The sequence below is a fragment of the Chelonoidis abingdonii genome, chromosome 8 (assembly GCF_003597395.2).
Source record: "Chelonoidis abingdonii isolate Lonesome George chromosome 8, CheloAbing_2.0, whole genome shotgun sequence".
Taxonomy (NCBI): domain Eukaryota; kingdom Metazoa; phylum Chordata; order Testudines; family Testudinidae; genus Chelonoidis; species Chelonoidis abingdonii.
Genome location: NC_133776.1, coordinates 15,055,203 through 15,083,080, shown reverse-complemented (window position 1 = coordinate 15,083,080; position 27,878 = coordinate 15,055,203). Strand labels below are relative to the sequence as shown.

General features: G+C 41.4%; 1 protein-coding gene across 2 annotated transcripts in view; it reads left to right on the top strand.

The window, feature by feature from the left end:
* Positions 1-27,878, top strand: part of NLGN1 (neuroligin 1) — a 600,655-nt gene that overhangs the window by 47,821 nt on the left and 524,956 nt on the right. The window contains exon 2 of one of the 2 annotated variants that reach the window (XM_075068384.1): positions 22,212-22,311. The exons of the other annotated variant lie outside the window; for it this stretch is intronic. The gene's annotated coding sequence lies outside the window, so the exon portion shown is untranslated. The remainder of the gene's footprint in view (positions 1-22,211; positions 22,312-27,878) is intronic. 2 annotated transcript variants of the gene reach the window in all.

The window sequence follows — 27,878 nt, the reverse complement described above, 5'->3', positions numbered from 1 at the left end:
GGCCTGCCTTGTGCAGGAGGTCAGACTAGATGATCATATTGGTCCCTTCTGACCTATGAGTCTATGAGTCTATGAGTCCTTTGTCTGACTTCAATCGCAGTAAGAGATTGGAATTGACTTTACAACAGAGTGAATATCTAAGGAACTAAACATGATAAACTAGTCCTCAGTGGTAATAATTTGTAACCATTACATTTTATGGAAGGTAAATGGTTGTCTTCATAAACATACCAAGCTTTAATAAAATCATTGATGGAAACCATTCAGTTCCATTTTACAACAGTAAACTATATTTACAAAGCTGCTATGATAGAAGAAACTATATATGTAAAGATCAACGCCAGAAAATGTAAGCTATAGATTCAGTGAACTAGTAAACAGTACCAGATAAGCTGTCTTTAATATTATATGTGATCAGATAAGCGGGCTTTATTGTTAGAGTTATAATTACCCTTCAATTTTTATATGTAACATTAGACTGCCAAACCTATATTACTGTGACTGAACACACAAGATATGGCTTCTAGTGACATGTCCAGGGCATTAATAGAGAAAAATTAATATATAATGTATTTTATTTTCTATTTTTCAGTTTAATGTTTGCATTATGTTGAATGAAATATTGTAATGTGTATGTGGAAAGTTGTTCCGCCATACTGGATATGCATGGCCCAAAATTTATGAATTATTTTCTTTTAATCGTGTTTACTTTTTAAAATAAACAACATTTACACAGTGTTTTAGGACAAATACCACTTTGAACACAAATGATTTAAACAATGATTTTTAATCCATATCTTACATTTAAATTAATATTACTTATTTGTATTCCAGTAGCATCTGGAAGACTCAAACTAGATCAGGGAGCCATGGTGCTGGCCTACTTGAAATCCAAAAAGAACACCCTTTTCTCATGTTATTAGTTAACGTTTTTTGAAAAATCCTCCTTTTGTGCCGTGGCTAGCTTGTCCTTGGGTTGGTCGGTTCTTGTTAAAGCAGTACAGCCATGGTCTCCTTCAGAGTTAGCCTCTTGTGCTCTGATCCAAGTAGGGACAGAACCTACTTGTCTGAGACATCTCAAGTCAAAATCCAGGGTACTGCCTGAAGTTGATATTGTTGAGTCAGCAGATGGCACTGTTCCCATCGGACCAGTATGGTACTCATGACCCTTCATATTGATAGGAGACGCTATGTTTGCAAAGGTGCTCTTGTTCAAGTGTGGTATGAAACAGAGTCCCTGCCCATTTAAATATACTACGGTTCCTTTTTTGTAAAACAATATTAACTTTCAAGTTATGACTGAACTGCAGTTTGGGTAATTTCACGCTGCCTCCTAAATCACCTCACACTGTCCACTCTCATTCTTCCTTGAACTTCTGCTCCTAACTGTTGGTTAGTGTTTCAGCAGCTGTGTTCTGAGGTGGGAGCTGTCTTGAGGATGAGAATAGCCATGTCTATGCATTCCTCAGCTACATTACATTTCATGAGGAGACTTGATTAATATTCTTAAAGTGCTTTGAGATCCTTGGAAGCAAACTATATTCTCTATTGCAAAGTATTATATTATTAGTAATTATGGCAAAAGAACGTTCTCCCCTCTCTAAGGAAAAAGCCCAAGTCATGTCATTGGGTTTTCATTCACCCTTTCATTCTTGGCCACTTATCCCCTATTAAAATCCTAATCCTAATTCTCTCCTACCCTCAGATGCGTTTACAGCTTTCAAAAGACAGTCCACACTAAGCCATGCATCATCCCTCCAGAGCATGAGAACATCACCTGCCAACCCAAGAACAAATCTTTTCCTCAGGTTTGGAACTGGAGCACACAGGGTCACATTATTTTGACTTTTTAAAAAAATATAACTTTAATGATGAAATGTTAATAGGTCACAGTTAATTAATTCTTTACATTCTGACAAATGAACGCCTACTGCTGGATTCCTCCTATGAATGTAGAATTCAGACAGTCCTGTCTGATATCATTTAGACAAGTTACTTGACCTTCCAGTCTTGTTTAATTATTACAGCTGCCAGTAAGAAGCAAATGTTAAATGTCAGTAACTAGAAAAGCCCCCTAAAATGCCATGTTAAGCAAGTGCCTTTCTTGGGCAAAGCATTTCAGCTGTGTGTATGTAATAGCAATATAGGGCATTTTAAAAAATAACCTGGTCTGTTAGATAAAAATATTAGAAAGGACCTGAACATCCTCCTACATTTTGGAGGTGTTTGAAATCCAAAGCAGGATCCTTATTTGAATTTAGTAAATGGCAGTGGGACTATTTGTGTGAGTACTTGCTCACAAGGTATTCATAATCTGGCCTATAATGATCTGATTTCAGGAGTAATGTGGAGAGGATGACAGTGAGGATCACAACTTCTCTTCCTCTGCTAAAAGCTGAGAGAGAACTCCTCTTCCTCCAAGAGTGCCCTCTCCTTTGCGCTGGTGTAGGGAGAGCTTCCCCTCCACAGGCAGAATCCATCCCCTGCATTTAAACACGCACTCACCTTAGGGATATTCAAAAATCTGAAACCTGACCCTGACTTGGCAACTTGAGCCCCTATCTAATAAAAATGCACAGTAACAAACAAATCAATTAAGTAAGCTCATAGCACATAACACAACTAACGTGCATTGCTTTGATGAAACTAGTGTGGAGGAAGCGAGAGGATGAATCTACTTTGCATAAATTTCCAATCTTATGAAATTTATGAGATGCCACTTACTGTGTTTCAACCCCATGTTAATGGATGGGCAGTTACATGCACCTAGCTTCCTGGCAGATCAAAGGCAGATGAGGAAGGGCAAGTTAGTCAACAGAGGGAATATGCATTCATGAAGAAAAAACCCTGAAAATGTTGACCTTGTGTTTGTGTCTAGCAGTGTGGTGCTAACATACACACTAGTTAATTACTCTGAGAGCATTTAATGGTGCTACTTATCAACATGATGCCATTACTATGGCCGTGGAACTTCAATAGAAGCTACACTTAAAATTACATTTCTGCTCACAAAAAAACAGAAAATGAAAGAAATATTAGGAGTAAGGTGGCTGCCCTGGAGATTTCTCCAGGGATGGGAAGTTGCTCCAGAGATTTCCACAGGGATGGGAATAGTCTGCAGACTATTTGTCTCCTACACCAAACACACCCATCAAAAAAACCCCAAACAAACAAACAAAAAAAACATTATTAGTAAATACGCTTAACCATAATAGAGTTGCTTCAACACAAAGAATACATTTACATAGATCACTTTCATCTATCTTCAAGTGCCTTACAGAATTATACCATGGGCCTGGTTGTGGGAAGCATTCCTGTCTTGAGTAACGACTAGAAAAACAGACCCTGTTTGTACAAAGATCTCTTCCCTCGTTATGGAAATGTAGCAGCCCTTTTACTCATCTTTATGAGCGCATGTTTATATCCTGTTCAGACACTAAGGGCCTGACCTGTGAGCACCTCCTTGGTATTCCGTGGATACCTTCAAATGCCATTGAAGTCTATCAAAGTCGAGGCAGGACCCTAAGAGGGCAGTGAATTGTCTTTTGTAGCTGAATGGGCTAAACATCTGGATAGTGGCTGGTGGCCCAACAAGTCTGGGGGCAGTGGGAGAATGGTGTAGTTTTCTGATATCGTAAATCTTTTTTTGAGTTCAGCATTCAGCATACAGCTGTATGTTTGCACCTCCTTGAAGTTTACAGGGAATGTCTCTTGTTGAATGTTGATATTCTTGATGAGAACCTCTCCCATTTTATTTATGCGATGGGTGATACTTACCCTCGTGTTTTGACAGCGTGTAATACTACTGGTTGGCAACAATATCTATCCCTATTTGTTTAGCTTTTGTACATCAGACCTTTACTTTTCTGTTTCCAGTAACATGACTTGGGTTTGGCTTGTTTTTTGCAGGTGCTCATTTGTTTGGGCAGGATTCCCTTGTTGGAAGTTATGGTTTTTGTTAGTTTCAATCAGGCATCCAGAGGTTTCTTGTGCATGGATGAGCACCAGTAAAAATTTCATCTAATTACAGGCCAGGCCTGCAGTTTGTTATCACTTATATATCGGCCAAAAGATTTCTTCAGTATTTAATTTGTGCCAGGGCTGACCCCTGGCATCTCTAGGCTTGGCAGTTCATAGCTCCAGCATCTCTGGGCTTGCCACATGAGTTATGAAAGTAAAAAAATTGCTTAAGCCCCAGCATGTAATTGCTTGCACTGTATTTATTCACTATGGTTTCTAATTCTGACTCTTTTACTATATCAAAATAATGTACTGCACATACTCTATACTAGAAACAAATAATATTTGTTTACCCTTTACTATTTTTAAAAGACTGCTGCCATAACCTTCTTCATTTTCTGCAAAAATCCACATTTCTTGTGGCTGCAAGATTGCCTCATTCCTAGTACCTGTGATCCAACTATTTTGTTAATAGTTAAATTTTGTTAATAGTTAAATTTAAGAATTTGCTTAAATTCTTCATCCTAGCACTTGTAAATTTTGTTGACTTAAACATGTTATAGTAGTCAGTCCATTTATTTTTTTTTTGTCAAGAATTATAGCAGCCTTAACCATCTAGGGCAGATTCTCTGTTAGTGTAAATTGGTATGACTCCATTGGCAACTATCACTCCAGTGACTACTCCAGCTGCGAATCTCATCCCTAGAATCTTTGTCAAGACATAGCAGTTGTATTAGGGAGAGAGTCATTTAGTTCTTTGCTGTACACCAGCCATTTCTCCAGGCTTTTATTGTCCTGCTGTGTTTTCAGCACAGTGCCATGATCCTGTACTGTGAGGGAAGCCAAAGAATGAACAGCATGAGATATTATAATTTGTTTTTATTCAAGACCTTTTTAATAATATAATCATTTATGGTAGCCAAGTTTTCCATAAAGACAGTTTATGCAGTTTTATCTCAAATGATTTGCAAAAGCATGTTTTTAAACTAAATAGTGATTTTCTGCAAAGTGAAGAAATTCTGGGTCGTTGTAGCCAACTGGTCCAAATATGTGGCATGTAGATATAAATTAAGTTACATTTTATGTAGCAGGGTACATTGAGTGCTTTATTTAGAAAAATGTCTGAGTCAGCTTTGTATTATGATGTGTTGTCTTAATATATTCAATATATACAACTACAGAATACCCATTTTCACTGAATATAATCAATGCATAAATTCTCATATGAAATTGTTCAGTACAGTGTGTTAATGATAGCATTTCCTGCACATCAGTTGATTTAAAATGAAGTATTCTATTACATATTTAATAATCTGTGATGCTAAGAAGATTGCTTTTTCGTTAATAATGGCCCAAATCTCTGCAGTTTACAACGGTATTACCACAGTGTTTTAGGTTAATCAGTGTACTGCACTTTGTTTTTCTGTAATTTGAAAATATGTTTGGTGACTTTAAAATGGTTTCAGTGGCAGCTTTCAATTCATTTAAAAGCAGAATTCCATTCTGCTGATGTAGTTCAAATACCTGTCACAGTTACTGATTTATTCCAGGTTTTATATACTGTAAAGAGAAACTGAAGTGGGGCTTAAATCTAGCTAACTAACTTGAACAGAAGTTCTAAAGAAAGTTCAATTTCCGAGCCTACTCTTAATTAGTGATGCAGCAACAAGAAGTCTTAGCTGTTCTGTTTTAAACAGATATTTCAGACAACCACTGCAGGTTGACCCAGCTTTAGATCTTCTCACTGAAATAAGCAGCTGTATTACATTATAGTTGCTGGTTTCACTACTTCGACACATTTTGACTTGTATAATATGTATATTCTAAAATCTCTTTGCTTAGCAGCGCTATTTATGAAACGTTTGAAGAAAATAAATAGCTTTTAAAAGGCTAATACATCATTTTTATTAGTTGTTGCAATCATTCTAAAATATGCAGTGCAATCATATTTGAATGACCATGCTGTGTAACTTGTGGCAAGCTGTTTCCTGTATGAAGTGTCCACCAAGATTTAAATTTTGGCCATTAATCTTTTCGTAGTAGTGGTCAAATTGCCAACAAATTCTAGTCTGATTATTACTCTATTACCATTGCAAGAAAGGAGGAGCCATGACAGCTTGGCATTTTCCTTATTACAAATTACATGATATTCTACAGCAATGTTCAAACGCTACATTTTACAGCAATGGTACTGCATTTATTAGGCCATTACTATACTGTTGTATTTTTATTCATTGTCAATTAAAATTGTCTTTTTAATTCTAACCTAAGTCTGTGTTGCCTGTCCATGGAGTGTGTATCTCATACTTCCACAGAAATAGAATGAAAAATAGATTGTATGGTATGTGCCTACCTTTTTCAAACTATGATACCCTTATATTATGAGCCCTTGTATTTCTAGGATTTGATATGCATCTGGGAAAGCTTACCATGTGCTGTAAGAGGCTGGAGGTTGTCTATGTTGAAAAAGGGAGAAGATACAGTAATTTAAAAATGGACATGTCTTGCCAAAAAAGAAAAAAAAAGAGCAGAACTGAAGTGTGTGTATGTGCACTGGTTAATAGTGACTCATGTAAGGACGCTTACAAAAAGTGGAAACTTGGACAGATGACTAGAGAGAAGTACAAAAATATTGCTCGAGCATGCAGGGGTGTAATCAGGAAGGCCAGAGCACAACTGGAGTTGCAGCTAGCAAGGGATGTGAAGGGCAACAAGAAGGGTTTCTACAGGTATGTTAGCAACAAGAAGAAGGTCAGGGAAAGTGTGAGACCCTTACTGAATGGGGGAGGCAACTTAGTGACAGATGATGTGGAAGAAGCTGAAGTACTCAATGCTTTTTTTGCCTTGGTCTTCAGAGACAAGGTCAGCTCCTAGACTGCTGCACTGAGCAGCACATTATGGGGAGGAGGTGAGCAGCCCTCAGTGGTGAAAGAACAGGTTAAGGACTATTTGGAAAAGCTGGGCATGCACAAGTCCATGGGTCTGGATCTAATGCATCTGAGGGTGCTGAGGGAATTGGCTGATGTGATTGCAGAGCTATTGACCATTATCTTTGAAAACCTGTGGCAATCGGGGGAGGTCCCGAATGATTGGAAAAAGGGAAATATAGTGGCCATATTTAAAAAGGGGAAGAAGGAGAATCCGGGGAATCACAGACCAGTCAGCCTCACCTCAGTCCCTAGAAAAATTGTGGAGTAGGTACTCAAGGAATCCATTTTGAAGCACTTGGAGGAGTGGAAGGTGAACAGGAACAGTCAACATAGATTCACCAAGGGCAAGTTATGCCTGACCAACCTGATTGCCTTCTATGATGAGATAACTGGCTCTGTGGATATGGGGAAGGCAGTGGATGTGATGATATATCTTGACTTCAGGGAAGCTTTTGATATGGTCCCCCACAGTATTCTTGCCAGCAAGTTAAAAAAGTATGGATTGGATGAATAGACTCTAAAGTGGATAGAAAGCTGGCTAGATCGTTGGGCTCAATGGGTGGTGATAAATGGCTCGATGTCTAGTTGGCATCAAGCGGAGTGCCCCAGGGGTCGGTCCTGGGGTCGGTTTTGCTCAACATCTTCATTAATGATCTGGATGATGGGATGTATTACACCCTCAGCAAGTTCGTGGATGACATTAAGATGGGAGGAGAGGTAGAATCAGAGAATCATAGAACTGGAAGGGACCCTGAGAGGTCGTCTAGTCCAGTCCCTTGCATTTATAGCAGGACTTAAGTATTATCTGTACCATCCCTGACAGGTGTTTGTCCAACCTGATCTTAAAAATCCCCAATGATGGATATTCCACAACCTCCCTAGGCAATTTATTTCAGTGCTTAACCACCCTGACAGTTAGGAAGTTTTCCTAATGTTCAACCTAAACCTCCCTTGCTGCAATTTAAATCTATTGTTTCTTGTCCTATCCTCCGACTTTAAGAAGAACAATTTTTCTCCCTCCTCCTTGTAACAACATTTTATGTACTTGAAAACTGTTATCATTTCCCCTCTCAGTCCTCTCTTCTCCAGACTAACCAAACCCAGTTTTTTAAATCTTCCCTCATAGGTCATGTTTTCTAGACCTTTAATCATTTTTGTTGCTCTTCTCTGGACTTTCTCCAGTTTGTCCACATCCTTTCCTGAAATATGGCACCCAGAACTGGACACAATACTCTGGTGGAGGCCTAATCAGCATGGAGTAGAGCGGAAGAATTACTTCTAGTGTCTTGCTTACAGTACTCCTGCCAATACATCCCAGAATTATTCCCCTCTATTTGGCACTGGTGAGGCCACATCTGGCGTATTGCACTACAGAAAGGATGTGGACAAATTGGAGCGAGTCCAGTGGTGGGCAACGAAAATGTTTAGAGGCCTGGGGCACATGATTTACGAGGAGAGGCTGAGAAAACTGGGTTTATTTAGTTTGCAGAAGAGAAGAGTGAGGGGGGATTTGATAGTAACCTTCTACTACCTGAAGTGGAGGTTCCAAAGAGGACGGAGCTAGGCTGTGGTGGTGGCAGATGACAGAACAAGGAGCCGTGGTCAAAAGTTGTAGTGTGGGGGGGTCTAGATTGGATATTAGGAAAAACTATTTCACTAGGAGGTTGGTGAAGCACTGGAATGGATTACCTTGGGAGGTGGTGAAATCTCCATCCTTAGACGTTTTTAAGGCCTGCCTTGACAAAGCCCTGGCTGGGATGATTTATTTGGGGTTGGCCCTGCTTTGAGCAGGGTGTGGACTAGATGACCTCCTGAGGATCTCCTCCAACCCTAATCTTCTATGATTCTATGTTAAGATTTAAAAGTGATCTGGAAATAAAATGAAAAATAATCTTTGCAAATTTAGAACTATATGCTGAATGCCCAGAAGAGCAAGAGTAAAGGAGGACATTCAGCGTAGAGCAGATATACCACCTACCTTTCTTTATTCCTTCATTTGCAGGGCCAGATGCCGTAGTTACCAGCTCTTGCTCTATGTCTTGTCTTAATATGCACTATGCTAGTGAATCATGCATGTCACAGAAACCTGATCCAAACTTGATTTGGGATATAGAGCTTTAGACTTTTTCTTCTCTTTTCATGTTGCACAGATAAGCAAAGTTTTTATTCTGAAATATTCTAAATTACTGAAATAAGGTTATTATAGGGACACTGTCAGGTTACAAATCATTGCCTCATATTCTGCAAAGAGTTCAATGCATGTGGACCCCTGTGTTAAAGCAGAGCTTACTGCACAATTAAGACCTACATATTAAAAGAAAAAGATCCTTACCTCTGTCACCTCAAATTTTTAAAAAAATTAAAAAGATGATTTTCAGTATTTATGTCCTTGTTTACTCTTTTTGCATTCCTCTCAGCTTGGACAATTAAAATATAGTAGTTGGTTTCATTTTTCTTTCTGTTTAGTTTCTGTTTAATGTCACTCTTGGATTCTCCTGCATTGGCTCAAAGCTGCAGTGTGCAGATTTATTTTAAAAAAGGCAAAAACCCAATCACATGTCCAACTAAATTAAAATATTTAATGGCAATGTTTCTAGTAGTTTGAGAGCTTCGTTAAAGTTTTATTTATTGTTTTTATGAAATATAAATTTGGAGCCAAATTTTATCCCAGTGCTGCTGCCATTAAAGCATAAAAGTAATAAGCCAGTTCAAGTCAGCAATGGAATTATTTTCTGGCTTGCCTTCACATCAGGGCACACAGAAAATTAAGAAAAATTTCCCTGTGTAAGTGAATTATTATTAGTCATGTTTATTACAGTAATACCAAAGGAACAATTACATCAGGACACCATTGTGCTAGACACTGTGCAAACACAGAGGTATAAATAGTCCTTCCCTGAAGAGTTTACCATTTAAATAGACAAAACAGAGAAATGTAGTGAATACTCTTCCTCTTGCAAGAATTTTCAGCACATACAGTATTTCTATGGAGTGGTGTGAGCAGAACTATAGAAGTTTGCACCAGCTGAGGATAGGTCCCTATACATGCTGGAGATTTCTTTTTAAAATGTTGGAGATTTTATTGATGTTTACAAGATCATATTGCCATGATTTCAAGAAAATTTCAAGCGTAATAGAATGTTACAGCTAGATTCAAACAACGTTAACCATCAGAAATATAATATGGACCTACTTATTGATAAATTTGAATGTTATGGATATCACCTTCCAAAGGAACAGAAAATTCTCCCAACTTTCCCCAAACGTTTGTACCTTCTAATTTTTGTGTAATTTTCACCCGACATAGCAATCCATGACATCTCTTTTTTTGTATAATTATTTGCTGGAATTTAAAAATGCTTGTTTGTTTATTTGTGAATTTTAAGTTCTCCCAGTTCAGCGGAGTTCTTAAGCATATGTGTCACTTTTATTTATGTGAGTAATCCTTTTGGTTTCATGTGATTAAAGTTAGTGATCCGCTTAAGTACGCTGTTGAACTGGGAACTCAGTAGCCTTTGAGACTCAGAGTCCAGTTCTTGTGTACATTAAGCTCCCATTGATTATTAGAGTGTAACTTCAACTGGACTTTGAAGAACCCAAAGATTGAAGGATCACACTCCATATCCTGACTTGACATTTATGCCCAAATGTCCCTGTGTGTCACATAGTTCAAAGGGGAAGGGCCAAGTTCTGCTTTCAGTTATGCGGGTGTAAATCTGGAGTACTGCCATTCAAGTCAGTGGAGTTACAAAAGATTTAAATGGTGTAGTTAAGAACAAAACTTAGTCCTAAGAGAGAACACTTCTATCTTTTCATTGTCAAAAATACAATGTATGGGTTCATATAGAATATATAGTTGCATATAGATTTGAGGCATCTTTCTGGGTGACACAAATGGCTGAATCTAGAGAGGAAGATCAAATCGTTCTTCTAGTCCATCTCTTTACCTGTTCAGTACTGTCGCCTACTGTACATTCATTCTTGCTTTATTCAGTCTCATTTTAGCTGTGCCAAGGGATGGAGTTTCCACTGTTTTCCTTAGGAAACTTTCACAGCCTAATAGCTCTCACTGTCAAGTAGCTTTTCCTGATATTCAGCCTTTCTTAAAGCATCCAAAATGTCAAACATACAGGGCAAAGTAACTCTGGTTTGTGTTTTGACCATGTGAAATACTCAGTTCTAGTTCAGCCCCAAATCCCAGAGAAGTTAAACCACAACTGTAGGGTAAATGTGTCTATTAGAGCTGGAAATCTCAAAGAGCATAAGTGAAATAGATTTTTGGGCTGAGAACAACATACACATTGTTAATGTGAGAGAGAGAGAGAGCTACAAGCCACCTCAAGCCCCAGAGCCACCATTTTTCTGTTTCTAGCTCATTTTTATCTGGCTCATCCCACTTTGCCTTCCCATGCTGCACTACAGAAATCAAAGGAACTCAGAGCTCTTTGGTTCTGTTTCAGTGACATATTGAGATCAGCTGAGATATGTAGGGGATGCGGATATTTGTTTTACTCTCAAATTTATTAAGTAAATTATGATGGTTGGGGGGGCAATACTGCTTCTGTTGAAGTCAATGAAAAAACTCTCCTTCACTTCTGAGGTGTGTGTGTTTGTGTGTGTGCGTGCGCATGTTTTTTTTATGTCTTCTCTTCCAGGACCTGGGTAGGTGGAATAGGGATGAAGCAGAGAAAATGCCCTGAATTAGGGATAATATGACAGGATTTCTTTTCTTTTAACCAACTAAAATATGGATATGCCACGGTAATTTATCAGTAGTCAACTCCTGTGGTGAACAAAGAGAACAGAAAATCTGTTGATTAAAGCACATTTTCAGAAAAGTAAGACCTAAAATGTATGAATAAAACTATTTTCTTTAAATATTTATGTACTTTAGCTTTTGGATGTGATATTTCCTTTCTCGTAAAAGTATCTATCAGACTGACATTTGCTATATACCTATAGGATTATTCCATTACATGTAAGTGAATTGTTTGGTAATTACCAGTAAGTGAGACAAGGTGAGGTGAGGTAATTTCTTTGATTGGACTAACTTCTGTTGGGGAGAGAGATGAGCTTTTGAGCTCTGTGTAAGTTCAAAAGCTTGTCTCTCTTACCATCAAAGTTGGTCCAACAAAAGATGTTACATCGCCCACTTTGTCTGTCTAATATCCTGAGACCGACACATCTACAACAACTCTGCATATTCCAGAAAGGGAGGCATTCCTCCAGCATTATCAGCAGCTACATGTAGGCAAATGGTTGGCATTAACTTACTCCACAGGTTTGTTTTGCAGCTTCCATTTTTGGAAGAGAAGGACATTAACGGAGTGAGTTTGGTAGAGGTGGCAGAAGTGGCAGAGAAGTCCAAAAGACACAGAGATTTGGAAAGCAGGAAAACCAAATTCCATGCCACACTCACATCTTGAATTCCATAATGAAGTGGCACATATCATAAGTTTAATGACGCATGTAACACAACTTGGAAAATGCCTTGAAAACCTATTTTGGAACAACAAATGCACCTCATGAACATTGGAGGATGGTTCTTATTTCGTGTGTTTGGATCCTCTCTCTGAGTCAACTAAGCCATCAGATTTCATAAGGACACTGTTAGGGACACTCAAATTTCCCTTCCTACAAGAACATTAAAGTCCATCCAAAAGCTTTAAGAACGCAAGAAGTAACTACAGAAGCTCACAGCAGTGTGGATTGATTTTAAATTATCATTTAAATCTGCAATCAGGAAACTTCGATTTAAATAGTTGATTTTAATCTTGTCTTGCTTTAGTACTCATTAGTTATTTTCCTTAAAAAAGGTTCAGTTCATGTTGATTTGCAATCACATATAGCCTTTGCACCTAATATGCTGCTACTTTTTTTTTCTTGCTGACCAATAGGATACACTACATCTATGCACAATTATTTAAGCAATTATATAGCTTAATATACTAATTTTCACATTTTATTATGTTAAACAGAGGTGCATGATACATTTCTTATATATTAGGTGATTTTTTTTCTTTACTCAGGATTTGTGTCAAGCAGCATTTGGGTGAAAACTGGAATTCAATTAAAATGTATATAAACCAGCATTTTTTAAATTGTTGCGTGTTAGTTAAGTAAAACTACCTTCACTGAGCTGGATATGTTAAAGAGAAAAAGTAAGTTTATCAAAACATATTTTGTATTGAAAACTATCTGATTACCGTAATTAAACAAAGGAAGTATTAACTTTAGTTAATCAATTGATGAATTGTTTCTAGTCATGATGGGCCAGATGTTTAAATACATTTAGGTGCCAGTTTGAAGATAGGTGGCCTAGTGGGATTTTAAAAGTAGTTTCTAAAAAGCTTATGTACCTAACTCCCATTGAAATCACTTGTTTTTTATTCATTGTTTGGAAAAGAAAACAAGCTTTCCTGCTTTTTTCAACTCTCAGTAGGTTTTTCCAAGCATGAACTAGGCCAAATGAGGAAAATATTCTCTGCAGCTACTATTTAAGTTGAAATTAACACTAATTAAGGCAAAAGCTTTTCTATGCAACAGAAACTGAAAGTCCTGACATTTGGAAAAATGCGATACCAATATTTGCTCCATTGTAAAGATTGCAAATAACATAGATGCTTGACATTGGGACATATTTATAAAGCTTGCATTGAGCTCAAAAGGTGTCTTCCCCCTGGTTCTGTATATAATTAAAAGAGCAATACTCATTAAAATGTGGAGATCTTGATGTAGCACTTTATTTATTTAAATTATTTTAATAAATTATCATAAGATTAGGGTGAACATAGGTTGTCATACTTTCAAATGTAATTTTAAACATGTTTATTTTAAAAAAGGAAAATGTATTTAAATAAAATAAAATATATATGTTGGATTTCTTAAATCTGATTTTTAAAAGTTTTTTATAAGCAATTTTACCCACCCTGCTCACAGTAGCAAAATACGGGGAAACTGGAAAACAAAGAAAATAAATCCCAGTGCTCTGTATCAATCCCAACACCATCCTCAGAACATACAAATGCATTAACCACTAAACACTAACCCCATGTGGTGCAACACAAATTCAGTAATATGCATATTATCTCATTATAACATTACACATGACAACGCCACATTACACATTACAATGTGTTTCCAGGGGTGTGAGATTCATTTTGAAATCTCATACTACAGCACCTCCGCAGTTTGAAAACCATATAGGCACGAAAGGGCTGTGGTGTTCTCCCAACCCCTCCTCTGTATAATAAACTAGGTTTGATATTATGTGATTGTAAGGGAGGGGCAAGGCATCTTCATGTTAGTGTGTTTGAATTCTATATTTGAGTCACTGAAGACCCAAACCATATATATATATGAGATGTATTTGTGCATACACCAAGTAGGTGTTGCCACCTGACTATCAGATGGAGGTAGGTGATGGTAAAATGCATGACATAATCTCCTAGAAGTGCAGGTAAGCAATCTCATAATTTCTATGTGTTAGAATGATTTGGCTGAGAAACTTATCCAGGAGCACAAAAGATCCCTGATGATAAGGGGATAACAACATATGTAAGTACAATCCTAGAATACAGCCTTTAGTGTTAATAGAATATTTTGTAAGAATCTCGTTAAACTGTAACTAGAATTTACATATTGAACAGTACTAAGCTAAATCTTTCCTTAAGGGACAAAAATGAAATGGAAACCTGGCTCCTGCCAGACTTAATATATTCCCTTGAAATAATTCTCTTTTTGATATTAGATGTGAGCCACCATGCTCCTTTTATTTTCCTCACCACCCAACTGCATTATTTATACCCTTTGGACCTGCAATCCCTTGACCCAGAACTACTGCCGTGTATTTTGACAGTCCTTCCAACTTGAATACATCTAAGGCCATAGCCTTTCTGATTTTGTCCCTACATGTTTGTGCTATTCTTTTGTACTCATCCATAGCAATTGGTACATGTTTCCACTTCTATAGGCATCCTTTTTGATTTTCAGTTCAATGAAGAGCTCCTGATGGAGCCATATTGGCCTCTTACGATTATTGCTCTATCTCCTTTGCATTGGGTAGCTCAGGGGTTCTCAACCTTTTTCTTTCTGAGGCCCCCCACATATAGTTGCCAACTTGCTAATCGGACAAAACCGAACACCCTAGCCCTGCTACTGCCTGAAGCCCCACCCCCACTCACTTCATTTCCCCCTCCCTTGATGGCTTACTCTCCCCCACCCTCACTCACTTTCACTGGGCTGCAGCAGGGGGCTCTGGGATGAGACACAGAGTTGGGGTGAGGAAGAGGATGAGGGCTCTGGCTGGGGGTGTGGGTTCTGGAGTGGGGCTCAGGATGAGGGGTTTGGGGTGCAGGAGGAGCTCCAGGCTGGGGAGTGTGGATGAGGGATTCGGAATGTGGGAGGTGGCTGCAGGTTGAGGCAGGGTGTTAGGATATGGGAGGGGGTATGGGCTCTGGACTGGGGGTGCTGGCTCTGGGGTGAGGCTGGGGATGGGGGGGCTCAGGATGTGGTAGGGGGCTCTGGGCTGGGGTGGGGGTTGGGTGCAAGGGGTGTGAGAGCTCTGCGCTGGGGATGCTGGCTCTGGGGTGGGGCCGATGATGGGCTTGGGGTGAAGGAACAGGCTCTGGGTTTTCAGGGGGGGCTTACGGCTGGGGCAGGGGATTGGAGCTTGGGGTTGGCATGTGGGCTTAACTCGGGTGGCTCCTGGACAGTAGTGCAGCAGGGCTAAGTCAGGCTCCCTGCCTGTCCTGGCACCATGCTGCACCCCTGAAGTGGCCAGCAGGTCTGGATCCTAGGCAGGGGGCCAGGAGGCTCTGCATGCTGCTTTTGCCTGCAGGCACCACTCGCCCAGCTCCCATTGGGATTGAGGAGCTGGGTGCTCAGGTGGGGGGAGCGCATGGAGCCCTGTGGCCCCCCTGCCTAGGAGCTGGACCTGTGGCTGCTTCTGAGGTGCAGCACAGTGCCAGCCAGGACAGGTAGGGACTAGTCTGCCTTAGCCCTGCAGCACCACTGACTGGACTTCTAATGGCCTGGTTGGCAGTGCTGACCAGAGCCGCCAGGGTCCCTTTTTGACAGGGTGTTCCAGATGAAAACCAGACATCTGGTCACCTTACCCCCACAACATGCTATAAAAACTCTAGGGGTCAGTGGGGGCTTGGGGTTCGGGGTGGGGTGAGGGCTTAGGCATAGGTGTAGTTTGAGTTCTGTTTTGGGTGGGGAGGGGCCAGCGGGGCTCGAGCCAGCTCTGCATGGCAGGGTCTGGGGAGGGAGTACCACCTCCACCCCCAACTCATCTCAGAAGACCACCCAAGGAAGGGAGGCACAAACAAAAATTATAACTCAAAGGTGGGGGGCTCAGCTCAAAAAGTTTGAAAACAGATCAGGGTGCAGGGAGGGGGTACCTAGGGGCTGTGTCCAGGCAGGGGGGTGGCTCAGAGTGAAGGCGGGGGCTAGCTAGGGGCTATGTGTGGGCAAGGGGGTAGCTCAGGGAACTGTGTGCTGGGAAGGCTCCCGTATGGTCCCTGTTCCCCAAGGGCTTTGCCAGCCACAGAGCCGGTTCTCCTGCTCGGGTGGCTCTTACCAGCTGTGTGAGCAAAGGAGGCTGGGAGCTGAGAAGCAGCATCAACCCCCTGCATGAGCAGGAGATGAGGGAATGCCATGGCTGCCTGCTCCATGGCACCAGCCAGAGCAGCAGCTGTCCCGCATTGCCTGGCTGTGGCTTCCCGCCTCCGACCAGGCAGGGGGTGAGGAGAGAAGGATGGGTGTGCGTGTAGGGGGGAGGGGGAGTATGGAGCTGCCCCAGGACTGCCCTGCTTTCTTGCACTGCAGTTTCTGGGCGGGGGCGGGGGGGTAACACCCCCGTGTCCTCTCATCTCTGCCCATGGGCTCAGGGCTTCAGCCACATGGGAGTGCCAGGGATCGAGGCTTCAACCCCTCGGCTCCTGGCTCCAGCCCCATGGGAAATGCAGGGGCTTGGGGTTTTAGCTGTGGGTCCCCGCGGACCCCATGAAAGAGTTTGCGGACCTCCAGGGGGCCAGGGACCCCATGTTGAGAACTGCTGGGATAGCTGACAGTTTGCATTTAATATTGTCTCCTTGAGAAACTGCCAGTTCTCCTGCACTCCTTTATCCCTCAGATTTTCTTCCCATAGGACCTTATCTACCAGGTCTCTGAGTATGGTAAAGACTGGTCGTTTTAAGTCCATTGTTCTTTTTCTGATGCTCTCACTCCTTCCTTTCCATAGAATAAGGAAAACTATCATTTCATGATCACTTTCCCCCAAACTGCTTTCTGTCTTCCTCCCTGTTGGTCAGAATCAAAGTCTAAAATGGCTGTCCCCCTAGTTACTTGCTCCAGTTCCTGCAACAACAAGTTGTCCCCAATATCGTCCAAGAACCTACTGGGTATTTTTTGTGTTTTGCCATGTTACTTTACCAACAGATACCTGGATAGTTAAAGTCCCCCAGATCTTGTATTTTAGATATTTCCGTTATTTGTTATAGAAATGCTTCATCCACCTCCTAGTCCTGATTTGGTGGTCTACAGTAGACCCCCTACCAATACTTTGCCCTGTTTTTTCCCTTTTATCTTAATCAAGAGACTTTCAGCTGATCTACCTCTCACCTCCTTCTGTACATCAGAGCAAATATATATATTCTTGATGTATAATGCAACACATCCTCCCTTTTTTCCCTGCCTGTCCTTCCTGAACAAGCTGTTACTCATTATACTAATATTAGAGTCCCAACAAGTCTCTGTGTAACCAATTAAGTCATAATTTAGCTTATGTACTAATACCTCCAGTTCTTCCAGTTTATTCCCTACACTCTTTGCATTTGTGTATAGACATCTAAGATGTTGAGCAGATTCCCCCACTGATTTCCCTGTTGTTGATCCTAATACCCTGTTGTAATTTTCCATTTCCCCCGAACATTTAGCTCTGTGATAAGGTCACCTTTTTATATACATTGCTGTGGATTTTGTCCTCTGCCTCCTTTGAATCTTGTTTAAAGCCATCCTTGCTGGGTTGGTGTCTGAAGATGTCCTTCTCCTTTTTGATCAGGTGGTCCCCATCTCATCCCAACAGTTCTCCGTCCCAGAACAGCATCCTGTGCTTAAGGGGGACAAAGCCCTCCTGTCAATACCATCTGTGCAGCCAGGCATTCATCTCCAGGATGCATGTCCCACTCCCTGAGTCCTTACTCTAAGCTAGGAGGATGAATGAGAATACCACCTGTGCACCTGACTCCTTCACCTTTGCTCCCAGAACCCTGTAGTCCCTAGTGATCTTCTCAGCATCATAGGGTGTCCAAATGAGTGAGCATCATGGGGAAGTGGTCAGAGGGATGGATGAACCTCAGCAATCTTTCCATATCATCTTGAATGCAGGCTCCAGGTAGGTCACACACCTCCCAGGACATCAGGTCAGGTTAACAGATGGGTTCCCTCATCACCCTCAGAAGGGAGTCCCCAACCACCACCACCATGCTATATCTCCTTCTCTTGAGTGTGGTGGCCATGAGCCTCCTAGCCTTGGCAGCACATATCTCCTTTTCTTCAGCCATCGTGGGCTGCTTCTCCTGTTTCTAATACACCTTATTGGTTCTTATCCTTGATGGATGAGGGATCTGGGTGGAGGATGGAGCGCTGTCTGCTGCCCAAGCTGGCCAGCAGCCAGTCTCTTCCCTGAAGAGCAGCTGGTTCTCCTTTCTTGTTTGGCGCTGCTGTAGTCTTCTCTATTTGCCTAGCATCCTCCATCCTGGACATCTCCATGTGCATTCTGTCGATGAAGTCCTCATGCTCCCAGATGCTAAGCAGATGAGCCATCTCCTCCTGCAGCTCTCTTACCTGCTTCCAACAGACATCTCTCACATGGATAGCTCCCCCAATATGGCTTTCTTTGGCAGGGACATGCAAGCCCCCACAGGGTGCAGGTAGAGGAAGAGCTAGTAGTGAAGGGGCAGTGCACTGTTTTCTTCCCATTGCGGGTTATTCCATATAGAGTACATGCAAGTAAAAGAGGGAAAAAACCCAACCCTATCTCCCCTCTTTCCTTCACTGGTGAACTCAACTGACTAACTCCCTTAATCTTCCAGCTGCCTGAACAGCTGAATCAGAAGACTAAAAATTAGGATTTAAAATACCAATTATAATAAGAGGTTTAGTGTCTAAGAAGTATAATTGAGGTTGGGAATTTTATACATACTGCATATGAGTTTTAGTGAAGAGGAAATCGATTTCACAGTTACATTTCAAGGGTGTGAAGTCTTCCTGTGAATTAGGCCCACAGTGTGCTCCTTCTATTTCAACTATCAAGGTTACTGAACTTCAGATACACTTTTCCTACTGCGTTTACAAATCAATTAAGTAAGAAGAACAAAGCTTTTTTACATGCTGCCGAAGTAATACTCATTACATTTTGGATTAAGGTACAAAGACAATTGCTTCTAAAAATGGATTAAATTAATTGCTGTCTTGGTTTCTTTTGATCTTCTTTACATTACATTATTCTTGTTGAGTTTTTCTCCCCCTCATGAATTTATTGCTGTTTCAGAGACTACCATGCATTACTGATTAAAACAATATTTTTATGAATAAATTTGCCTGCACTCTGCCATCTCCAAAAACAATGAGCTTGCATGAAGAAAACAGATATTTAAGATAGGCAATGACTTCATTTACTAAATGCTTTTATTAAGGCTGCTTTTAAGAGGTAATGTTGCCCAGTTGGTAGAATATAGTACTGGGATCCACTCTGGACTCAAAGAACATACTCTTCAGATATGATTCCACATGTTTTGTGCACCCAAAACCTCCAATGATTTTGGGTGCATAAAAATGCAGCACTGGACTATGTGTCTCAGTTTCTCAGTCTGTAAAACTGGGACTGTATAGCTATTTTACAGGGCGAGCAGTGAGGATTAATTAATGCTTGTACTTTGAAGATATAAGGTAGGCTATGTGGTATAACTGGTAAGTAATAATTACTGTTGAAGATATAATAAAGTTGACTTAAGCATTCCAATTACAAAATTTTATAGAGAAGCAATGTCTTAAAGTACAAAGAGCTGTTTGTTTTAAAGCTCAATTGACTCTCAATAGACAACTAATGCTTTGGAAATGAATATTATTCTAATATTGGAAATTATGGAGAGCAAATTTGTATATTTAGATTACAAATTACCTTGTATTCAGTGCAAATTCCAGAATAAGCACTTTGTCCCCACTTTTAACTTTTTATTTTCCTGAGTATAAGTGGACACCTCTCAGTTCAGCACATAAGTGCGCATTCAACACTGAGAAGAGTCATTTCAAGAGATGCTTCTGAGAATATATTATTCAGAAGTTACAACCTCGCTCAACAAAAGTGTTTTAAGTTACGGTATTTCCGAGGTACAATCTGAGACTGCAGTCTTTAATCAAGCAAATCACTCATTGATATCAGTGGGATTTTTACCTGAGCTGTGATGACAGGATTGGGTTCTTAGTGCAAAAGTAGTTTATATGTCACAAAGAGAGCACATAGATTTCTGTGCACACTGCTGTTTAATTTAGAAATACATGTAGCCCAGTAAACCTTGCATAGTATATTTCTTGGTTCTCTGACACTCGGTTCACTGGTGTAGATAATTGATTGGTCCAGCCAGGATTAGATTCCCTGCATGTCTTTCTCATGCATCAGATAGAAGAAGGGAATTGCCATGGGGAGGGGGAAGTTAGGTAGCAAAGCCAAGCTCACGAAGCGTCTTGGTCCTTCTCCCTTGAACAGGACCGGCTTTAGGCCGATTCGGTCGATTCCGGGGAATCGGGCCCCGCGCCTAAGAGGGCCCCGCGCCTTAGGCACCTTTTTAATTTTTTTTTTTAACTTACCCCGGTCCCTGGGCTGCGGTTTGCTCCATGGGCTCCCGGCTCACTTTGAGAGAAGCGGCCAGGGCGGGTCACGGCGTGGCCCGCTCTCCAGCTGAGCTTCAGCCGGGAGAGCAGGGGCGGTGGGGCTTTGGAGCGCCGGCCAGGAGAAGCGGAGTCACGCAGGGCTTTGGCCAGCGCTCTGGCCGGAGCTCCAGCGGAGAGCGGGAGGTCGCTGGCTTTGCCGCGCTCTGGCCAGAGCTCCAGCCAGGGAGAGCGGAGTCGCGGGCTTGCCGCGCTCCAGCCTGGAGTGCGGCAAGGCCGCGGCTCCAGCTGGAGCGCGGCAAGCCCCGGCTCTCCTAGTCTGGAGCTCCAGCCAGAGCGCAGCAAGCCCTGTGACCCGCGGCTGGAGCTCTGCGGCCCTTTAAATAGCCCCCAGAGCCCTGGGGCAGTGAGGGCACTCAGGAGGAGGGGGCTATTTAAAGGGGCCGGGGCTCCAGCTGCCTCTGCCACCCTGGTCCTTCAAATAGCCGCCGGAGCCCCGCCCTCCCCCATGCATTCCCCAGCGCTCCCGCGGCTATTTTAAAAGGTCCCTCGGAGATAGTAAGGGGTTTGGGGGCTACTTAAAGGGCTGGGGTTCCAGCTGCCTCTGCTGCACCCCGTGACCTGCCCACACCAGTCCAGCCCCCCCCTGCCTGCAGCCAGCTCTGCACCCCCTGCCACAGCCACCCCTGCCAAACCCCTGTCCTGTTTCCAGCAACCCTGCCACACACCCCCTGCAGCCCTGCCCAAAGCCAGCCAGCCCCACACACCACTGCTCCCGCACCAGCCTGCACACTCTGCCCAGCCCGCACCCCCTGCCTTGTCTCCAGCCAACCCCTGCTGCACCCCTGCCTTGAAGCCAGCCAGTCCCGCACTCTCTGTCTCCAGCCTGCAAACCCCTGCTGCACCCCCTGCGCCCTGCCTGAAGCCAGCCCGCCCCACACCCCTTGTCTCCAACCAGCCCACACCCTTGCCCTGCCTGCAGCCAGACCCTACCTCACCAGTCAGCCCCTTGCCCTGCCTCCAGCCAGCCCCATGTCCAACTACTGCCCTGCAGGTTCCAGAGGCATTAACCCTTGCAGACCTTGCTTCAATGAGGGCAGGGGCGCTTGGACCAACTGTGCACACCCAGGAGAATGAGTGCGGAGGGAACCCACACATGTTGAAACGGTAGTCAATTAAAAGCCAATCAACGAGCATATGATGCAATTGTATTCAATTTTATTATTCATTATAGTTTATGGAAAGTAAATAATACATGAAAGAAATGAAAGCTTTTTTTACACTTTTTTTTTTTAAGTCATCCCTGCCAGGGCCCCACCGAAAATGTTCGAATTGGGCCCCGCACTTCCTAAAGCCGGCCCTGCCCTTGAATGCCCTATATGGGGCTCCAGTTAGGGAGTATGGTGAGAGTCTTTCTTACTTTGACAGGGGGACGGAGGAACTGGGGGCAGAGCAGTGATCCAGTGAGGTGGTTTTGTTGTCAGGGTCAATACTGATAACCCCAAACCCAAGGACAAGAATGGATGAGGTAAGGTTGAGTCCTGCTCAGGATTTGGGTGGAAGTGGAACTTAAATGTTTGGGCAAAGGTGAGGTGCTCCTTTGCTAGGCTCTCAATTCCTCAGATGCAAGTCAGTTTAGGGGATTTTGGTTAAGGGTAGCCAACCGTCCCCTTAGTCTGGTGTCTTATTATAAGGAATTTACTGCAATGAAGCAGGTGTTGCTGAGAGGTCTATTAGCTATTTAGAGTAATAGCATTACTGCCATTATTGAGCCATATTAATTTTTATCCATGTCTGCTTGTCTGTCATGCCCGGATCAATCAGAGTAGTAATATGGCCAATGTATGTTAACAGCCTTTGATTTTTTTTTCTTGGAAATATTTGATAAACTTGCTATTGAAATAGGAAATGTTTAGCTTGACGCTTTTGGTGATATTTGGATTCTCTGGATATATTTCTAGAATGGGATTGGGATTCTTATGTTATGTTTCAAATGCAGTCACTCATGAAATTATCCAACAATTCCAAATCAGCAGAAGTATCGCTGCACATCAGACACATTTTAGCTCATGGAATATAAGCCCTTATAAATACCTGTTCTTGACTGAAAGTATTTGTTCTTGATAAGATGTGCAAAACAAAAAGATTGTGGTAATATTTGGATGTGCAGTAATATGATATTTAGATTTACAATAATGTAAGATAGAATTTGGGGCATAATTTCATTTGTACAACTGAATATAATGTACATTTGACTTTAGTCATAATACACTACTGCATATTTAAATAACTGCACATACTATAAAATATCAAAATAATAAAATACGATCCAAAGTAATTCATGTTCAGATACATGAGAGATAACATTGGTTTTTTTCTTTCATTGAATTATTAATAACAATAACGAGTCACACAATTGAATTGCAGAACAGTTAGTAATTACTGTAGGCTTTTAAGACTGAAGTCAATGAGAGACTTTCCATTGGTTTCTCTGGACATTGGATCAGGTCATTAATCTTCAAAATGTGTTACAAACATTGATCTTCACAAACCCAGGAAAGATAGACATATATTATTATTCCCATTTTACAGATGAGGGGAGACTTAAACAGAAGTGACTTTCTCAAAGGCTAGAGGAAGTAGCTAGTGATAACTAAAACTAAAATATCAGAACCACTGGAAGCTTTGGAACTGAATCTAAACTTTATGGTTCCTACCTGTGATCTGAGTCCATTAGTACTTCATACAGAAAATACTGATTCCCTCTGGTCTGTCTGATCATCCAGGAAAATCCTAAAAACTCAGATGACTTTTGTTTCTTCCCGCCTGGTCTCTAAGTGATTATATGGGAAATGGGTGATAGTTAGTGGCAAGACTCATCAGTCTCTTTGTATCTTGATCTCCTAATTCTTCTGCTGTTAATATGATTGATAAAACTCATCTGTCATTATGCTTAGTACCAGGAATCTGGCAAAGGGACAATATCCATTAATCCGAGTAATGTCATCCGATCCCATATGATTCATTAACACTTACCACTATGCGTTTTATCATATCTTTACAGTTCATCACAGTTTTTCTTTTAATATCTGAAAAGCAGTCAACTCAACTTTGCCTAATTTTTGGGTGCTCATGGAAGCATTTTTAGAAGGTTTTGCTTTTTGTTTGGCTCTGTGATTGCTTAACATTCTGCATCAATGATTTTATTGCACAGACATTTTGGCATTTTATTCATTACCACTTTGGTTCTCATGCCAGATTGTTGCAAGAACAGTATTTGATGCCAGGTGCCAAACAACCTTTGTCATTCCACTGGATGTAGCATTGCTTGTGTTCCACAGTCAAAAAATTACATCCAATCCTTGTGAACATTTAAAAAAAAACAACCTCAGTCATCTCATGACCACACATAATTTGGCAAGGACCGAGAGTACTTCTGAGACTGTACCTTCACTCAGTATGAGAGGAGTAATGCTTCACATTACTCAACAACATCATCTCTGGCCAATTAAGGGCTGCTGCTAATTAATGGGTTCTGAAACCAGAGGTATCCAATACTCCCTGGCTGGAAGCATGGTGGCTGTGGTGTGGAGACAAATATGGTAGGACGTAAGGCTCCACAAAGATACAAAGGTGTCTTCAAAGTTTAAAATTTTGCTCATAAATATCTATGTGCAATACCCAACCCATATGTTTACCTGAATTGTATGTAGGATGATCACTCTGAGTCATGCTTTCAAAGATCCAGTGGAAAGAACATGACACAGACTTGTAAATCCTAATTAATTAAAGAATGATTTATGTTAAATTATTATACATTTGCAGGATAAAACATCTGCAATTCTTGATGCACTAAATTATTTTAAACTTAGCAATGAATTCTTAATTTGCTTTCAGAAAGAAAATTAAAGCTTAATCATAGAATCATAGCACTGGAAGGCACCTTGAGAGGTCATCTAGTCAAGTCCCCTGCACTTGTGGGAAGACTAAGTATTATCTAGACCAGTGCTTCTCAAAGCTGGTCCGATGCTTGTTCAGGGAAAGCCCCTGGTGGTCCTAGGCTGGTTTGTTTACCTGCCGCATCTGCAGATTTGGCTGATCGCGGCTCCCACTGGCCACGGTTCACCGTCCCAGGCCAATGGGAGCTGCGGGAAGTGGCGGGGGCCAAGGGATGTGCTGGACGCCCTTCCTGCAGCCCCCATTGGCCTGGAGTGGCGAACCGTGGCCAGTGGGAGCCGCGATCGGCCGAACCTGTGGACACGGCAGGTGAGCAATAGGCCCGGACTGCCAGGGGCCTTCCCCGAACAAGCAGCAGCCTGACTTTGAGAAGCACTGATCTAGACCATTCCTGACGGATGTTTGTCTAACCTGTTCTTAAAAATCTCCAATGATGGAGATTCCACAACCTCCCTAGGCAATTTATTCCAGTGCTTAATGACTCTGTCAGTTAGGAAGTTTTTCCTAATGTCCACCTAAACCTCCCTTGCTGCAATTTAACTGCATTGCTTCTTGTTCTATCCTCAAAGGTTAAGAAAAACAATTTTTCTTTCTCCTCCTTGTAACAACATTTTACATACTTGAAAACTGCTATCATGTTCCCTCTCAGTCTTCTGTTTTTCAGACTAAATAAACCCAATTTTTTCAATCTTCCCTCATAGGTCATATTTGCTAGACCTTTAATAATTTTTGTCACTCTTCTCTGGACTCTCTCCAATTTGTCCACATCATTCCTGAAATGTGGCACCCAGAACCGGACACAATACTCTAGTTGAGGCCTAATCAGGGCAGAGTAGATTGGAAGAATTACTTCTCGTGTCTTGCTTATGACACTCCTGCTAATGCATCCCAGAAGGATGTTCACATTTTTTTGCAACAGCGTTACACTGTTGACTCATATTTAGCTTGTGGTCCACTATGACCTCCAGACCCATTTCCGCACTACTTCTTCCTAGGCAGTCATTTCCTATTTTATATGTGTGCAGCTGATTGTTCCTTCCTAAATGGAGTACTTTGCAAATGGAGTCCTTACTGAATTTCATCCTATTTACTTCAGAACATTTCTCCAATTTGTCTAGATCATTTTGAATTTTAATCCTATCCTGCAAAGCACTTGCAACCCCTCCCAGTTTGGTATCGTCTGCAAACTTTATAAGTGTACTTTCTATGCCATTATCTAAACTATTGATGAAGATATTGAATAGAACCAGACCCAGAACTGATCCCTGCAGGACCCCACTTTTTACGCCCTTCTAGCATGACTGTAAACCACTGATAACTACTCTCAGGGAACAGTTTTCCAACCAGTTTTGCACCCACCTTGCTTCATCTAGGTTGCATTTACGTAGTTTGTTTATGAGTAGGTCATGCGACACAGTATCAAAAGCTTGACTAAAGTCAAGATAAACCATGTCTACCGCTTCCCTGCTATCTACAAGAAAGCTATCAGGTAGGTGTGCAATGAATTTTTTTTTTTTTTACAAATCCATGCTGACTGTGACTTATCACCTTTTATATTCTGGATGTTTGCAAATTGATTGCTTAATTATTTGCTCCATTATCTTTCCGGGTACAGAAGTTAAGCTGACTGGTCTGTAACTCCCCAGCTTTTCCTTATTTCTGTTTTTATAGATTGGCACTATATTTGCCCTTTTCCAGTCTCCTATCTTCCATGACTTTCCAAAGATAATTGCAAATGGCTCAGATATCTCCTCACTCTGCTCCTTGACTATTCTAGGATGCATTTCATCGGGCCCTGGTGACTTGAAGATATCTAATTTGTCCAAAGTAATTTTTAACTTGTTCTTTCCCTATTTTAGCCTCTTCTGATCCTACCTCATTTTCACTGGCATTCACTATGTTAGATGTCCAATCACCACCAACCTTCGAGGTGAAAACCGAAATAAAGAAGTCATTAAGCATCTCTGCCATGTCCACATTTTCTGATATTATTTCCTCCCCTTCACTGAGTAACAGGCCTACCCTGTCCTTGGTCTTCCTCTTGCTACTATTGTATTTGTAGAATGTTTTCTTGTTGCCCTTTATGTCTCTAGCTAGTTTGATCTCATTTTGTGCCTTGGCCTTTCTAATTTTGTCCCTACATACTTCTGTTATTGTTTATATTCACCCTTTGTAATTGGACCTAGTTTCCAATTTTTGTAGGACTCTTTTGATTTTTAGATCATTGAAGATCTCCTGGTTAAGCCAGGGTGGTCTCTTGCCATACTTCCTATCTTTCCTACACATTGGGATAGTTTGCTCGTACCCTTAATAATGTCTCTTTATAAAACTACCAACTGTCTTCTATTGTTTTCCTCTTAGATTTGCTTACCATGGGTTCTTATCTGCCAACTCCCTGAGTTTGCCAAAGTCTGCCTTTTAAAATCCATTGTCTTTATTTTGCTGTTCTCCCTCCTACCATTCCTTAGAATCATGAACTCTATCATTTCATGATCATTTTAACCCAAGCTTCCTTCCACTTTCAAATTCTCAACCAGTTCCTCCCTGTTTGTCAAAATCAAATCTAGAACAGCCTTTTTCCCCTAGTAGCTGTCTCCACCTTCTGAAATTAATTTTTTTCCCCAATACATTCCAATAATTTATTGGATAATCTGTGCCCTGCTGTATTATTTTATAACAGATATCTGGATAGTTGAAGTCCCCCATCATTACCAAGTCCTGTACTTCTTCTGGTTAGGTGGTCTGTAGTAGATCCCTACCATGACATCACCCTTGTTTTTCACCCATTTTATCCTTACCCACAGACTTTCAACAAGTCTGTCTCCTATTTCCATCTCAACTTCAGTCCAAGTGTGTACATTTTTAATATATGGCAACACCTCCTCCCTTTTTTCCCTGCCTATCCTTCCTGACCAAGCTGTACCCTTCTATACCAACATTCCAGTCAGGCATATTATCCCAGCAGGTCTCTGTGATGCCAACTATGTCATAGTTGTGTTTATTTAATAGCATTTCGAGTTCTTCCTGCTTATTCCCCATACTTCTTGCATTAGTTTACAGACATCTAAGATACTGATTTGATTCCCTCCCTCCCCTAGTTCTGTGTTGTGTCTCCTTTATCCCCATCATTCCTATGTA